This window comes from Rhagoletis pomonella, unplaced genomic scaffold, assembly GCF_013731165.1.
Source record: "Rhagoletis pomonella isolate Grant_MI unplaced genomic scaffold, Rhpom_1.0 Rhpom_scaffold_00008, whole genome shotgun sequence".
NCBI lineage: Eukaryota > Metazoa > Arthropoda > Insecta > Diptera > Tephritidae > Rhagoletis > Rhagoletis pomonella.
In genome coordinates, this window is record NW_023458562.1 from 2,104,433 (window position 1) to 2,121,022 (window position 16,590).

The 16,590-nt window shown below is 34.0% G+C and overlaps 1 protein-coding gene across 1 annotated transcript in view; it reads right to left on the bottom strand.

The window, feature by feature from the left end:
- LOC118744105 (lysosome membrane protein 2) overlaps nucleotides 1–16,590 on the bottom strand; it is a gene marked incomplete at its 5' end in the record, with an annotated part of 198,088 nt that overhangs the window by 169,712 nt on the left and 11,786 nt on the right.

Genomic DNA, 16,590 nt, shown 5'->3' on the forward strand with positions numbered 1-16,590 from the left:
ATTATATATTGTGAAATAGTCCCATACAAGTTGGTGAAAATTACAAATTTTAATAACAAATTACTTGAAAACTATAAGGTTCCGCGCTTTAAAACTTTACATAGACCCCCTTTAGAACCCCCTCTACCGCCCCTCCCCCCCCTATTTTCCTTAATACCGTACTCGGGGGTTACCATTCTAAAATTTTCCCTGATTTAGAGCTATCGATAGTGCTATCGATAGTTTTGTTTTTTTTCGAGTCTATCGTGAATATTGATAATTTTTCTGAAAACTATCAAAACTATCGATGGTGTGACTATCGATAGTTTGACACCTCTAGCAACTACTGATGCTTTGCTAGCACTTCGGCAAAGCAAATCAAATCAGTTGCTGCTGAGACTTCACTGCGCAACTATTGGAATAATACACACATACACATTCTTTATACATTCCGGATAATCCCATTTCACAGCCGGAATAAACAGAATGCGTTTGAAATATACGTCAACATATCATCAGGAACGTTCTAAAGAATAAATAAACAGAAAAGTTTATTCCAAACGTTCAGAATGAATAAAGAAATTCAGCCAAAATGTTTCGGGAGGAATGGGAAATACATTTCTTATGTATAGAAAATATGGATGGGTGTGCGCAATGCGTGATCTGCTATCGCTATGTTATGTCTTGTTTAAAAAGACATTACAAACTGTGTCATAGTCATTTTGAAAAGGTGAAAGAGGGTGATCAAGCACTGAAGCTTTTAGAATTAAAAGCAGCGTTCTTTATAAATTTATGGTTGGTGAAAGTAATATACGTCAACACGAAAATGTCAATGTCTAACTGAAAATGATTGTCTATCAGAAAATAATAGATCATTTCTAAAGAAGCATCTTATTCTGTCACTTTGACTTTTTATTTCTAGAACAGTTTTAGGTATACAGTTTTATAGCCCATTAAAATTCAGTAGCTCAAAGAGCAAATTTCAAGCGCGATTTTTAATGATTGGCAATTTCTTTTATATGGAAGAAAATGCCTAGCACCGTCAGCAAAAAAAAAGATAAACATTAAATAAACAAAAAATATAAATAGCCAAAACTGGTCAAAATTTCACTTAACTTAATCAGCTGACCATAAGTGCATAAAACATATTCATAAATTTATTTATTTGAATCTATCACATTGTTCTGGAATGTACCATAATTTTTCATGCTTATTTACCCCTAAGAAAACTTTTTTCGTTCGAACACTCTCAACAGCAACTGATTTTGTTTGCTTTGCCGAAATACCAGCGAAGCATCAGTTAATCGTCAATTACACTAGTTTACACGAAAAAAGTACCTCGATAAAAAAGTGCTTTCTAGCTTAATTTATGGTCGCTGAAAATGAAAATAACACTCATTTATTTTTCTCAAGAAGCGTTTTTGTGATTTTTGCAAAAAACATGTTTTTCGTATCTTATTCCAGTTTTTCACCGAAATCTCCGAGGGAGTTAATGTTATGAAACAATAATATACATTTTTAGAAAGGTACACACCTCTGCTTTACAGCAATATGCCATTATTGGTAATCTAGTGATTATTAATTCCACAGCAGCCGTTCAAAGTTAAAAAAATGGTAATTTTTTGAGCTTTTTGGAAATGAATAAGGTTTATTGACTTTTTTTCAGAAGATAAAATTTTTTAATGCAGATATATATGATAACAATTTGAAGACCATTCTGTGACATACAATTTAAGGTAAATATTGCTTCGAACGAAGAAGAAATGTAGAAGTTATGACGCATAATGTAAATACAAGCAATTCGAGGTTTTTAACATTTTCACACTTCAGGTCGAAGATATGATTTTTCCGTCAAACTTCTTCATTTGTGTTTCATTCTGTCTTCTCGAAGTTGCATCCAACAATAGTCGCCCATCATGACCTGATCCCAGAAACCTTCATACCGCTTTTTGTTGTCGCTCTCAGCTCCCAAATTCGGTGGAAAAAAGTCGCAATGACTATTGGGCAGGTGCATTTTCAGAGACATTCGAGTACCTGTAATAAATAAAATATTTTGTAAATTATTAAATAGTTTTTTCTTAAAATAATTATTTTAATCCATACAAGGTATAACCGTTGAATATATTTAGGTATAAGTCACAAAAAGAAAATTGCATGGATTTTCACAAACTTACATTTAACCTAAAAATACTTCACACTCACCAATGTCATTGAAGTTTTCCTTTGACAAAATTTTTCATTAGCCCGAGTTTTATGTGCAATGGTGGAAAAATAACGCTGTTTTTTCAACTAGTGCTGTTTAAAGAACGTTGCTCTTTCCTACGAAATGATCATTACGCTTTGGCCACTCGCGTTGAGTAAAATGCTTTTCATCTGCTCTGCTATCCCAGAGACACAAGAAACAGCTGTATTTCGTATAGTCACCCTGTAGACCAGTGAGTATAGCGACGACATTCAAGTCACAACATATCTTCCAGTTGTAAGAACTGTAGTTAATCAGTTTGAGTAACTCTTTCATTGTCTCGTATGTTTCTTTCACGTTTGTGGAATGGTCAATGGGAATGGAAGGATTCTTATTACCTTTATGAAGTAAAACAGCTTTCACACTATATTTGCTACCATCAATAAATAGACGCCATTCGTCCGAGTTATGATTTTCTCCAAATGCGGCAAACATCGCGTTAACATTGTTGCAGTAGTAAAAGTCATCTGTTTTTGAGAAATATTGTTCGAATTGTTTGCTACGATTTCTGAAATAAGTTACTTTTGTCTCTGATTCCAAATACCGACTTCTTGTAAGCGTGATGCGAGTAATTCAGATTTTTCTTTTGATAAGTTCAAATCACAACACAGATCATTTAGGGCCAATTGATTCATCAGGTTCGGTTTTTGACTCGCTGATCCTGAATAAACGCTGGGATTTGAATCCGAAAACACAGTTCCTTGCGAACTAATTTTTTCTTCTTTCAGTGCTGGTGGTTCGCGTTTTGGGTACACGGAAGAATGTGGTGCAGTTGTTGTCACTGATGATACATTGGGATAAACAGCTTTGCAATTCTTTCCTCCTTGGATTTTGGTTAGGCAGAAGTAGCAATCACATGTCACATGATCAATCGGGTTTCTCCATTCGCACGGCTTTCCGAAAGATAAATACTTCTTTTTGCCTATCGGAATGCGCTTAATCGTACAAAACATGTGGCACATACAGAGTTTGGAGTCCAATGTTTATCCGGATTCTTGGCTTGAATTCCAAAATATTGTTTATAAGCACTTAAAATGTTTGTGGTTATTTTTTTCCGAGCACTTTGTTTGAATATGTAAAAACCACAAATAAAGCAAAACTTATCCGGTGAGTGATTGCACATTTTAGGCTTTTTCCTTAGAGCAAAAACGTCATTCTAAAATAAGAGAGAACACAAAAGGAAGAACTGTCCAACAAAAGTACGAAACGAAATCCGATGACGTTTGTCAACTACCTAACGGGGCAGGAAAATATAGCGGAAGTTCAATGTCGCTCAAGCAGTAACGCATTTTAGCGACTGGAGACATTTCTCTTCCCTCGTACAATGTTTACTTTGATTCAGCATATAAATTAACACAAAATAAACTTTTTTTTTGTGTTTTTTACCATTTTGGTAACATTCCGTGGATATGGATTCAACCCCAGCCCTGCTTCATAATTTATTCTGTGTAGGTGTAAAAAAGGGAAATTTGAATGTCAGAAGCTGAATATGCATCATTTTACAAAATACGTGATAACTTCAACATTTTTCGTCCGATTTAGACAGTCTTTCACTTGACTTGTTTGTTATAAAATTATTTTGAACTAAAAATTTCATGTATTGGACAAAAAAATTTTTAATCAGTAGTAAAACGTTGATAAATTTCAATAATTTCCAAAAAAGCTCAAAAAATTACAACCTTTTTAACTTTGAACGGCTGCTGGGGAAGTAATAATCACTAGATTACTAATAACGACATATTGCTGTAAAGAGGTCTGTTCCTTTCTAAAAATGTATATCATTGCTTCATAACATCAATAAGACACGAAAAACACGTTTTTTGCAAAATGAAATGAGAAATAAATGAGTGTCATTTTCGTTTTCAGCGACCCCAAATTGTGCTAGAAAGCACTTTTTTATCGAGGTACTCGTTTGAAACTGAAAATTTTTAAACTAGTGTTATCGTAAGACGCACGAAGACGATGATAGTATACATGTGTCGTAGGGTGGCCAGATATTATAGTGCCATAATCAGTACAGTTGGGATCAAAAATCAGTACAAAGCCATAAAAATCAGCTCATTTTTAACAATATAACAACCAAATAACAGCGCATTAATTTAACAAAAAATAACTAATAGACTTTTAAATACATATAGTATTATCAATACAAAAATTCATTACTTTAAAATAAATCAAAGATATTACGTAGTATGTATGTACAGTAGAGTGGTCCAAAAACAATAAAGTCGGAATTTTAATGCCGCCAGCCCCTAGTTTTGTTCCATACCGAAAACAAATATACCCATATGTTTTTATTTTGAAATCAAAAAATATTTAGGGAGTGCTCACAGCGCTCAAAGTTTTCCATGTATTTTATATAGGGAAAAAACAACTTTTCGTAGAAATGGTGCAAAATTCTTGAAAATGAATATTTTTCGAACGGAAAACTGTGCTTCTCCTCAGGAGACTTCCAATATTAACATCCAATTGTTTATTTAACAATTTTTTAATATTAAAGATTTTTTATTGGTCCCCCCATTGCATTTTCTAGGGGTTTTGGAGGACCTATAAAATATAGTTACCATGAAAATATGGTTAAAGAAACAATTGAGTATTATTACGGGGAATCTCCTGAAGATAGGCAAAGTTTCCGATCGAAAAATATTGATTTTCACGGATTTTACACCATTTCTACGAAAAGTTGTTTTTTCCCCATATAAAATACATCGCAAACTTTGAGCGCTGTGAGCATTCTCTAAATATTTTTTTATTTCAAAATAAAAAATAGGGGCATATTTGTTTTCGGTATGGAACAATCCTAGGGGGTGGCGGCATTAAAAATCCGACCTTATTTTTTCACATACATTTTTGGACCACTTTAATGTACAGTTGTGCTCACGAAAATAGTAGTAAAATGTATTGACAGGTTTTGAAAATGTTTTCTTTCCTTACTTAATTTAAATTTTTTATAAAAATATAGTTAATTCTATAACAAAAGATATGTGAGTTGAAGTCTCAATCTTTCTAGAAAATTTATAAGAATTGAGAAAATTAAAAAAAAAATTTGTAGTCCATTCAGTTTCAGTAGAAGACGAGCTCGAGTCAGAATCGGTTTGCATATTTTGAGCTACAAATTTAAAACACATTTAGTTGGTGTGCTTATTAAATACAAAATTCACATTAAAATGTTGACTGAAAGGTATATTACCGAATTATTACGAATTTTCGAGTACGAATGAAATTTAATAGTGTTGAATGTGTATGTGCAAGTAAAATTACAGGTGGTCGAACATCAAAAATCAAAGTAAAGCTACATATATTATATCCAAGAGTCGATAGTTTGCACCTTTTCCAAATTTTTAGAGCTTACATTGCACCGTAGCAGTAGTCGTCTTAAGTTTGAAATACTGACAGCCGATTTCTCCGTGGATGTTTAATTATAATCGAAAGATTATCTCTTATTGTCATCTTCTCAGTGTTTAATATATGATTAACTCACCACCACCTTTCATAAGATTTATTAATGGCGAAATCAGCTTTTCCTGTAAATCCTGTAAAACCTGCAAATCGTGAAGTTGGCTTGGGTTGAATCCAAACAGTTTGTTATTTTGCGAAATCCTAGGAAACGAAACAATTGCAAGCTGACACCTTTTCAATAATGGTTTAAATTTAATGAATGCTTTCAATCTGCTCACACGTATGAGTTGTCAAAAACCATTGTTTTGAACATGTAAACCTCAAGTAAATGTCAATTACACCAATTTACAAAAGTATTAAATGTAAAAATCAGTAAAAAATCAGTACAAACTCAAAAAATCAGTAGATTTTGCGTACTGATTTCGGGCTCTTAAAAATCAGTACAATAGAAAAAAAATCAGCACACGTACTGATTAAATCAGCGCATCTGGCCACCCTAATGTGTCGACGTCGCAGCAAGCAGCATTTTGAAGCCCAATTACATGTGTTTGGAAAATCAAATAAAATTATTGTTTAAAAAAAACTAAACCCTCGCTATTATAATTTCCATTCGAATGTAACTAGAGAATAGAAATCGCTGCATCTTTTAGGCGCATCAATATTACATAGTTACATCCCGAGCTAATCAGCCCTATTCTGCATTTCGATTACGTTCCCGCATTCCGCGCCGTAAGAAAGAGGAAGAGGAAGAGAGAAAACATCTTTCGAAATCAGCTGTTTGCCTAGGAATGTGTGAAATCGAAACAAAACAAAGAAATATTGGCCACCAAAGTATAGCAGCTTATAAAGTTGGAGTTTGTAAATATTTTAAAATAACTAAACATATCTAGCATCACTGTAATTTAAAAATAAAATTTCGTTTGCTCTTAATTTAAGTTTCATTCTTATAATCCATAGCCGCGGCGTTATTGCTAGAAGAGGAGGACGAGTCCCAGATTGCTGATGCGGAAGTTGAAAGGCGGAGATTTAGGGACATGTTTGATCCTTCTCAGATGAGTGAAGAGTAATAAGAAATTCATCTTGAACTGTATTACTCATCGCTCAAATCCAGTGAAATTATAAACGTTGTTCGAGCACTCCACAACATTTGCATTTACTACAGAGTAGAAGATTTGAACGCAAATGAATTCCATTTTGAAAGCCGTCAGGAGGAGGGGAAGAACAAAGCTTATCCTTCCATAGCAAATCGAATTCGAGACAACATACACACCTCTTTTTAAAAAGTTAGTAAAAACGAGTGCAATAATAAAAACATCTTTTTTATGTAACTTGACATTTTATGTATGTATGTATGTACATATGTACATCTACAAATTTTATACAAAAAGAATAAATTGTATTCGGTGCATTTCACAGTCTTATTTATAGATAATGAAAATAAAAACGCCTGAACTTCCTCTTTGAAAACCTCGCCCAATATCCTTTTTGGTTGCCATTATTTGAGGCCTTTTTTCGTATTGCCCGTATTACCGCTCGCAAAAACACAGAAATCGAGAAAATTCATTTATGATGGCTTTTACAATCATGCACAGTATATTTTACTTAATTTTTTTAATAAAATTTTATTATTTAAACCCACGAAGATAACAATCGAAACGTTCTCCGACAGCAAATTTGCAACTTAGAAAAACGGAACTACGATCGAAATGTAAAATAGGTATAATCGTCAATTTCGAAGATTGATCGAAAGGAAACGGTACGCAAAATACCAAAGTTGCCAAACGGAGAAAATTTCGATTCGAGTCGAAATGCAGAATAGGGCTGAATAAAAGGGAGGTAAAATAAAAATGCCCGCCTCTGCTATAGATACTACTACAGCAGATCATCATAGTTCAGTGTTTAACTGACTTTATTACACCGTAAATGATAATGAACTGTTAAATACTGAAAATGCTACTACTTAAACCAAATTTACGTAAAAATGCACATTCTTTGACGTTTCTCCGAGTAGTGAATTTCATATCCAGCTTGCAGCCAGAGGCAGTGGCATGTTAGACTCTAAAATCTACTCATCATGTTGGAGCAGCTCCGGGTCTCCAAGCAAACGCATGTCCAGAATTTATACGGTAGCAATTCATAGCAATTACTATTGTATGTGTGTATGAATAATATGTAACATTCTAAACTTTGATCAAATCGATGTTAAGTATTTTTGAGTAGCTTCGGGAAATGGTTGCCCCAGCATGGATGTGCTTAATGAGCTGCCTGGGTGGATGCGCTGGCAGGAATTGAAGCCTCTATAACTACATATACAAAACTCGTTTTTTTTTTGAATAAAGACTTAAATATATTCGGAATTTTACTTGATAAATTCACCAAATAACACAAAATTCATGTCTTTCATAAAAATGTAATTTTACAATGGATATTTTTTTTAATTTTAAATTAACATTTAAGAAAACTCCATTCGGTGCATAACTACGATTTGAGGTTTCCAGTTTATAGAAACACAAGCTAAAATGATGTACTTAACTATTGATATTATTCTTAATTAAGCATTGATATTGCATTTCACTTAGATTTTGTTCATAAATAACACATAATAACATATATTCTATCCTCGAAAAGAACTTTTTCTAATCATTAGGCGAAATTCCCCACAGTTAGTGTTGCCATGCGCGCAAAACGGAAACGCTGTACCCAACCCAAAAGTACTCCTCGGGGACCAATTGGTGAAAAATTGTGAAAAGGTATATTACTGTATATACTGTGTTTTCCGCTACTACCAACAAGCAATTTCACCACATCTGTTATGTAACCGTATGTTTGTAGTAGGGCGAAGAGGCATGTAGGCATGCTAGCGTGTCCTGGCCTAGCTCGTCGGTGGAGGGGTCATATGCACTTGCCTAACTACCAGCTACACTAACAAAAATGTATTTATACTCATGCCTGCGACTGAAATGAAATGCGAAATAAGCGAAGAAATAGAGAGAGACAAAGAAGGAGAAGAATGCCTGTCCAGTCAGGTGGAGTCTCCCACCCACTTCATCGAAAAACTTTCGTGAAAGCTTGGGCACCACTCGGACTCCCTACACTTAGTGATGCCCCCTTAAAGCCAGATTATGGCAACTTAACTTAACTTAACGGAACGTAGAACTTAGAGAATCTAAATGAAACAGATTTCGCCGTGGCATTAAGTTACGTTAAGTTTCGGCTGTTCAATTATAAGCAACACACATTTAACACAATTTTTAAGAGAGAGCCGTAAGTTACGTTAAGTTGCCATAATCAGACCATAAGCCTTCTTCTCCTTCTCATTTTCGTTGTTGGTGTTTCCGACAGGGTAGGAGTGTGATGTAATGTCAAAGAAGGAGAAGAAGTTGTAATGTGTAATGATTTTCCGTCATCCCTTGTCAAATTTGGTTTGGAGACAAACCGGTTTCGGCATTGTACCATCTTCAGTGTCATTTTTCGTTCTCGTTGAAGATGGCACAACGCCGAAACCGGTTTGTCTCCAAACCAAATTTGACAAGGGATGACGGAAAATCATTACACATTACAACTTCTTCTCCTTCTTTGTCTCCCTCTATTTCTTCGCTTATTTCGCATTTCATTTCAGTCCCAGGCATGAGTATAAATACATTTTTGTTAGTGTAGCTGGTAGTTAGGCAAATGCATATGACCCCCCACCGACGAGCTAGGCCAGAGCACGCTAGCATGGCTACATGCCACTTCGCCCTACAACAAACATACGGTTACATAACAATGGCGCCCAACGTGGGCCCGAACCCACGACCCTGAGATTAAGAGTCTCATGCTCGAACATTTTAATAAACTATAATTATCTCGCGAATGCCAGTTCCGATTTTCATGAAATTTTATTTATAAATAGCTTTCAACAACCACAAGTCAAGGGTCCAAACATTTACTTTTTTCCTCTAGGTGGACTAGAGACCGATCTATCCGAAAAAATATTATTTATGGTGCGCTTTGTTTGAAATTTGACACGTAGATGCCTGGATTAGTATATATCGCACTCGATCTTTAAAAGTGAAATTTGGCATTTTTGAAATTATGCACTACAAATTTAGACAGAGCTTTTAGTTACCTTTCAGCAAAAGCTGGAGCAAATTTTTGTTATAATTTGTTGGAAAAAAAACTAATATAAAGTCCCCCTTTCCCATGTGATTAGCATGTGATAAGAAATAGTTTTTCGCATTTTCTGATGAACGTGTAATTTTGAGTTGTGCCACCTTTGAAGATCGACATATTATAGATATACGTAGAATAGAATTGAATGATTTTTTACGGTTCGAAAGGTGTTTCAAGGTCCTGCCTAGCGTGCGGGTCTTGGCTATTTATCTATATTTATTATTTTTATGAGAGCTGATCTCGCGAACGATTTTTTTTTTGCAATTTTGGGCATCTACTACACACACATTCTATAAGTCACTCATCATCCGACTGATTCGGATGCCGATTCCTTAAAAAAAAACTGCCTGAATATATATTTATTCAAGAACAAGTTCTTTTGATAAACTTTTATAATAACAGAAGAAAAACATGAACAAATAATATTACAAAACAAACAATCATTCAAGAATCTTTTCACTTATTTATGTACATAAATATGTATTAAAGGTAGTATATCGCCTATGCATACATATAATTGCAATTTGTTTCATAGTCTTTTTCTTATTCAATGTTAAAAAAATAGTTCATTGGAAATCACATTTCCTAGTTGTACACATGGTAGTAAAAATATGCAGCTTCTGCTTACTATAAAGGTGTTGTATATAACACAATTTGTTAATAAACAGCAACCGTAGATTTTTAATGACAAAAGTATTTTTGGAGCGTAAACAATTTAACAATCCAGTGAAAAGAACCCGAAGGATTTGGGAATTCAGCGATTAATTCAAGGATAATCGTGACAGTACTTACAGTAACGATTTTTTAGCATTTTTTGGCTATTTCTCTTTCGTTTATTTAATGTTTCTTATTTTTTTATGAAAGCGTAGCTCGTTATCTAACAAAAGCCATGTTAGTAACAATATCAAACTTTTTCTTTAAATATTCTGAGCATGCAGTTTTGTAAACCATTCAATTTGATTTTAATGAAGTGCAAATTTTAAGTAACTAGGACTTACTATTCATTTCTGGGAATTTTTTTGTGGACGGTGTTGCGGATTTTCTCCACACAAAAAAATTTTCGAACATACATACTTTGTTTGAAAGAAAATGCGTGAACAAAAATTGTCAAAAATCAACACTTACCTAGCTACTTCAAACTCAAGGCACATAGATACAGGTAGAAGCCATGGTACAATAATTACAGGTATTTTCTTCCCAGAGAGCGCATATTCCGATCTGCCTTATTTGAAAAACATCATTGTTGCCGACAGTAAAAGGTAAGGGAAATATTTCCATACCCCGTATACCACATATTTACACGTATTTGTTTAAACAAACCTTCTTACAGAGAATTTGTTTAATTTGCAAAAGCCGAAAAGTAAACATTGGCTTAGTAAATAAATTCAAAATTTGAATAGCTCACTTTGTTTCAACGTTTTTTCTTTTGTTTTGAAAAATTATTAAAATTAAATTGAGTGAAAACAAAAATCAAAGCCAAGTAAAAATAACGAATCAACATTGAACTGCGTCAAATTGAAAATAAGGGAGAACGAATTTTGATGTGAAGCAAAACTCTCTGGGTAGACAATACCTTTAATAATTGTACAATGGGTAGAAGCAAGGTGCGTTAAACAAAGTGTGATTGACAACTCAGGTAGGCTCTCTTTTAAGGTACTATTATGCCAAAAAATATAAACAATCGATTCAAAATTCATACAAAATTTTTTCAATTTCACTTTATAGGATGGTTCTTCTGAGAGCAGTGTCAAATTCAATCACACTTAGTTGAATACATTTTGGGTAGAAGCCCTTCCGACATTACTCTCATGAGAACCAAACCTGCAAACTTCAACTGGGTTTGTTTTTTTTCCTATATTGCGAATGTTATGTCGTTTTGTTTGAAAAGTTTAAATTTTTTTATTTTAAATGACGTCTTGTCCGGCTATTTTGTTCCCTAGTATATAAATAAATATGTATATGCAGACCCCATCAAACCATCAACAAAATTTATCCCGTAATGTGATATCTCACTTAAATTTTAGTACTAGAAAAAGTGCAGAACATATTGGTCAAAGTCGAATGTCTCAGCCAAACCGTAATTGATTTTCAAAATTTATAGCTAATTAAAAACAAAACTGCTTACGGTTTCGTTCTTATATATGTACATTAAAGTGGCCCTTATTTTTGAAAATCGGAAATTTGCGGGTGCTACCCCTTAAAATGGTTACCTTTATTGAAAAAGTAATTCCCTAAAAATTTTGGCTCTATTAATCTAGTCTAACCTGTGCCACAAATGGGTCGAAGTTGAGATAATGACTGTATCACGTTGCGTCAGTGCTGCCTTTGGCTTGCCAAATTATTAGCGGCCTTTGCACGGTTACTATTGTATAAAGCATAGCATGATGCAAAAAAAAATTATTTCTGTTCACCCCATCATTCATAAATAAATGGACAACTAATTTTTAAGCAAAAAAACAAAACCGACTTCAATTCTCATAAACAAATGTAAGATTATCGTTAATTTCTTTATGATCCAATGATCGGACTTAAACCAAATTAGTATGGGACCACCTGTGGGGTAACACCTTTCCTTTAAAAAAAAAAAGAATTATAGAAATCGGTTAACGTGGTCCAAAGCAGTGTTGCCAAACATGGGCTTTTCCTACCAAAACTGGTAGGCTTTTTTCCATTTGGTAGGTTGGTAGGCTTGATTGGATTTTGGTAGGTTTCGGGACTACGAGTAATAGTTACTTGAGAAAAATAGAAAATATGTATCTCCAAACATTTTAGCAATTTTTTTTACCTGAATATTTCACCGGTGCGTTCGTATAACGGCGGCCGCAAACATGATTCCTCAGTACAAACGTATGCCCTTATTATTGCCAATATACAATACGAACATCCATATATACTTTATGGCGTACTGGTGCCTAGATTCCAGGAAAGTCTGTCAATGGGCTTGTACCCAACAATATTCTGGGCGGATTCGCAGTCGAAGTCCGTGTTCGCGAATTTTATCGTAGAAGGCAAATGAGGCCAGAATAAATAGTATGTAAGATATTCTGGCAGCTTTAGAAGCCTTAGAGTCTTTTAAACTGCATCAAGGCTTGTGAACTCTTGAACCACCTGGGAGCCCACAATTGCGTACCGCTGTGAAGGTTTCAGGGACATGAAGGGTTTGAAGGCAAAGAAATGGCTGACTGTCTTGCAAAGAGTGGAGCCCAAATGCGTTTGCATGGTTCCGAGCCTTTCTGCGGTACATCTAAAGGATACACTGCAAACCTACTTAGGAGCTAGCTGGGAATTTCTGCACACTGGCGGAAGTCGAAGAGAATAAGACAATCAAAGAGATTCATAATTTTTGAGGAGGAACTCCGAAAGATACCTTGAACTTAAAACTCTTACTGGCTACCTGACAGCACACTGCAAGTTAACGTACTGATTGAATTAAATAGTCTTTCTGTAGAGACTGATGTAGGTTTTGTGGGCCGGTGAAGGAAACCCCAGAGTATATTCTATGTGCCTGTCCACGAAGCATGAATAGTAGATTGATGCACTTTGGAGAAGGATTGTCTTCTCCATCTAAAATTTTTATCCAAAGTGCTGAGCTTTTTAAATAGCCTAAGGTTGGAGCGATTACAATTAGGATTTAGCACAATATATCGTCTTAGGTCGCAACGCGGGTATCTCCGACGTAATAATAATAATATAGTCACTTGACACGAATAAAGACGCTCGAGTGTTTTGACGGCGAAAAAGGATGCGTGAAAAAAATTTGTGAAAAAAGACGCGTAAGCATGGATTCAACATCATTCCGGAAAAAAACTCTTTTGGGAATTCGTATACTCGCAAACATAGTTGACCGCGAAAATAAGTCTTCTTCGTTTTTCTTCGCCGTCGAAGAGGTTAACGCGTCTTTCTTTGCCCTCGCCTATGTTAAGGGCCGGTTACTACGATTAAACATAGTTATCGACGTTACCAACTAAGAATTCTTCTTCGCCGAAATTTTTAAGCGTCTTTTTTCGATGTCAACTTTTGAGCTCGCGTCTTTATTCGTATATAATGACGATATGTATGTATGTACAGTAAAATGAATCGTTATACGCAGTTAATTTGTTTTATTGTACTATACTAGCTATGTTCTCGTTTTACTAAATGTTATGTTAGCTATGTTTTTAATTAATTTGACATTGAAAAAAAATATATTAAAACTCAAAAAAATATTTGGTAGGTTTTGGTTGGCATTGGTAGGAAAAAAAAATGTGTCTGTGACAACGCTGGTCCAAAGTTATGCGGTAAAATACGTAAAAAAAAATATTCCGACGGATTGATAACTGATAGCCTTCGCCTTTTTGTGAAGTCGGTTAAAAATAAGTTTGATTTCGTTCCTTTAAAATATGTATGTATATTTATGACTTTTTACATGTACGAGTAAGTAGATAATAACGCACAGAACCACGATACATGGTTAATTATTCCAACCCGTTTGTGACATGGGTTAATCTGGGTCAATTGAGTCTATATTGAATGATAAATATTTTCTCCTTATATGTAAAAATTTCTGGGGGTAGCACCTCAAAAAACTAAAAAACAAAAATTTTAAATATGCCTTTCATTTCATTCCATTTTAAGCTAGAATACGCGGTTTTGTACATTTATCAGTTTTGAAAGACTATTTTTCATTAAATTTTAAAGATCGAACATGTTGTGAGAAGAGGATTTATAGACCTTTAAAACGATGTATAATAATCTATTGTCATACTTGGATTGTCGGGATTTTCATGGAGCAAATAAAAAAAATTATATTTTCTTATTTTTTTAAGTTTTGACGATTTCTTATTTCAAGAATTACAAAATATGTAGTACAATCAAACTGATAAATCAAAAATCATATTTTCTGACCTAAAATGAGAAGTCGCGAACTTTAAATGATTTTTAAAAAACCTCATAAAAAGGAAGGAAATTATGGGTTAGGTCCATGAAATAAAAAAATAAATAAAAATTCAATGGGCACCCTATGTATGTATACTAGTAAACAAAATAGTCGGACAAGTCGTAATTTAAAATGAAAAAATGTTAAAAATTAAAAGTTTGCATATACTCTGTAAGATTCCTTTCAGTGATCGGACTTCTACCACATTGTTGTAGATCTGCCACTTTTTTGAGCATCTACCACATCTACCACACAAGGTCTGAAATCTACCACATATTCGCGTTTTGAGTAGTTTTATTTTTGCTCAACATAATTTTAAGAGCAAAAATTGTCCAACACTAAACATTAACAACAGGCAGAATGGGAGGATAAAATAAACTGTAAAAGAGTAAATTTTCTCAATATTCAATTTTTCGACATCAAACGTGGTGTTATTGTGTTAAATTGCAAAATATATGATTTATAAAAAGAATTAATAGCGAAAATGATAAAAACCGGCGATTTTTGTGAAAGGATTAGCATATTTCAGTGCATCTCAAATTTCTAAAGCGTTGTTTACTTTTACTTGAGAATTGTCAAAATTGGCAAATCTCAAGTAGCATTTCTGGAACGAGCCACATTTGTTCGCTACATCGTGATGTGATAAAAAGAAAAGCTGGCAGCACTCCGCAAGGTTACAGAAATCTTTCAAAGTATGTTCGTAACTGTCAAGGACAAAAATTGCCAAAACTCAACACAATTTTTATCAACCTCAATCTTGCACTTTATTATACTAAAATAAATTTTGTTTTAGATTCTAATTAAAATGTTTGCAATTTAGGTGAAACCTTGCATATTTTTTTTAATTTTTGTACAAAGTTTGATCCAAAACCTGAGATCTACCACATTTTTTTGAAATCTACCACATTTTTTCCAGATTCTACCACACACATTTTTTTAAGTCCGATCACTGATTCCTTTGCCATTTCTTAAGATAAATTATCAATTTAAACATTGTTGTAAGCAGCGAAATGTCTTATCTTGAATCACATACATATATACGTATTTTTCACCGGGTAAACAGAAATAAAGTTACGAGCAAGTATACCTGTGCGACACCCTTTGAAAAACGCGGTTTTTGACCTTAAGCCCAGATTTTGAGGGTGTATTTAAAATTCTGAGTATGCAGATTTTACTGCTTGAATAGACCTACAACAAGTGTGAACCTCGAAAAAACTATGTACATTTTTTTTGTCACACAGTGTAATTTAGATCGCTTTTAATAATCTGTATATCGTCGTTTAAAGTACAAAACCGCGTATTAACAAAATGCAAAGCCGCCTATGTGAGGTTGCATAAATTATTATCTAGATAGTAAAAACACTCATATTTCAAAATGGTTCTCTTTTTTATAAAGCAATCGCATTTCTGGATAGTATATTTCACGACGAATGGATAAGGATTGAGCCAACAGATTCTGTAAGCAAATCCAATTTTTGGCAGTAAATGTCAGTTACGCGATTTTTGACGATACGCGGTTTTGTACTTTATACGACGATATGCGTGTATGTATATGTGTATAGCCAGCAAAAACAGCGGCAAGAAATCCAAAAATTGAAAGAAAGGTGAATAGAAAAGTGCCACGAAGGGTTGTGCAACGAATACGTTTCCGGTTGGTTTTCTGAAATTTTTCATTCTGAACTTCACATATGCTTATTCGTAGTTAATTATACTCAGAAATTAATTATACTTTTATAAATACTTTTTAATATGTTCGTCTGCCGGCATAAGAACCTGGGACCTCATGAAAGCTTACAAATAGTCGCACGCTTCTCTGCACACTCAGCTACTGTCGAATACCTATATGTACATGTTCTCAAATGTTGAGTTTTAGCAAATGTTTTAAAATTATTGTTTTCAAATA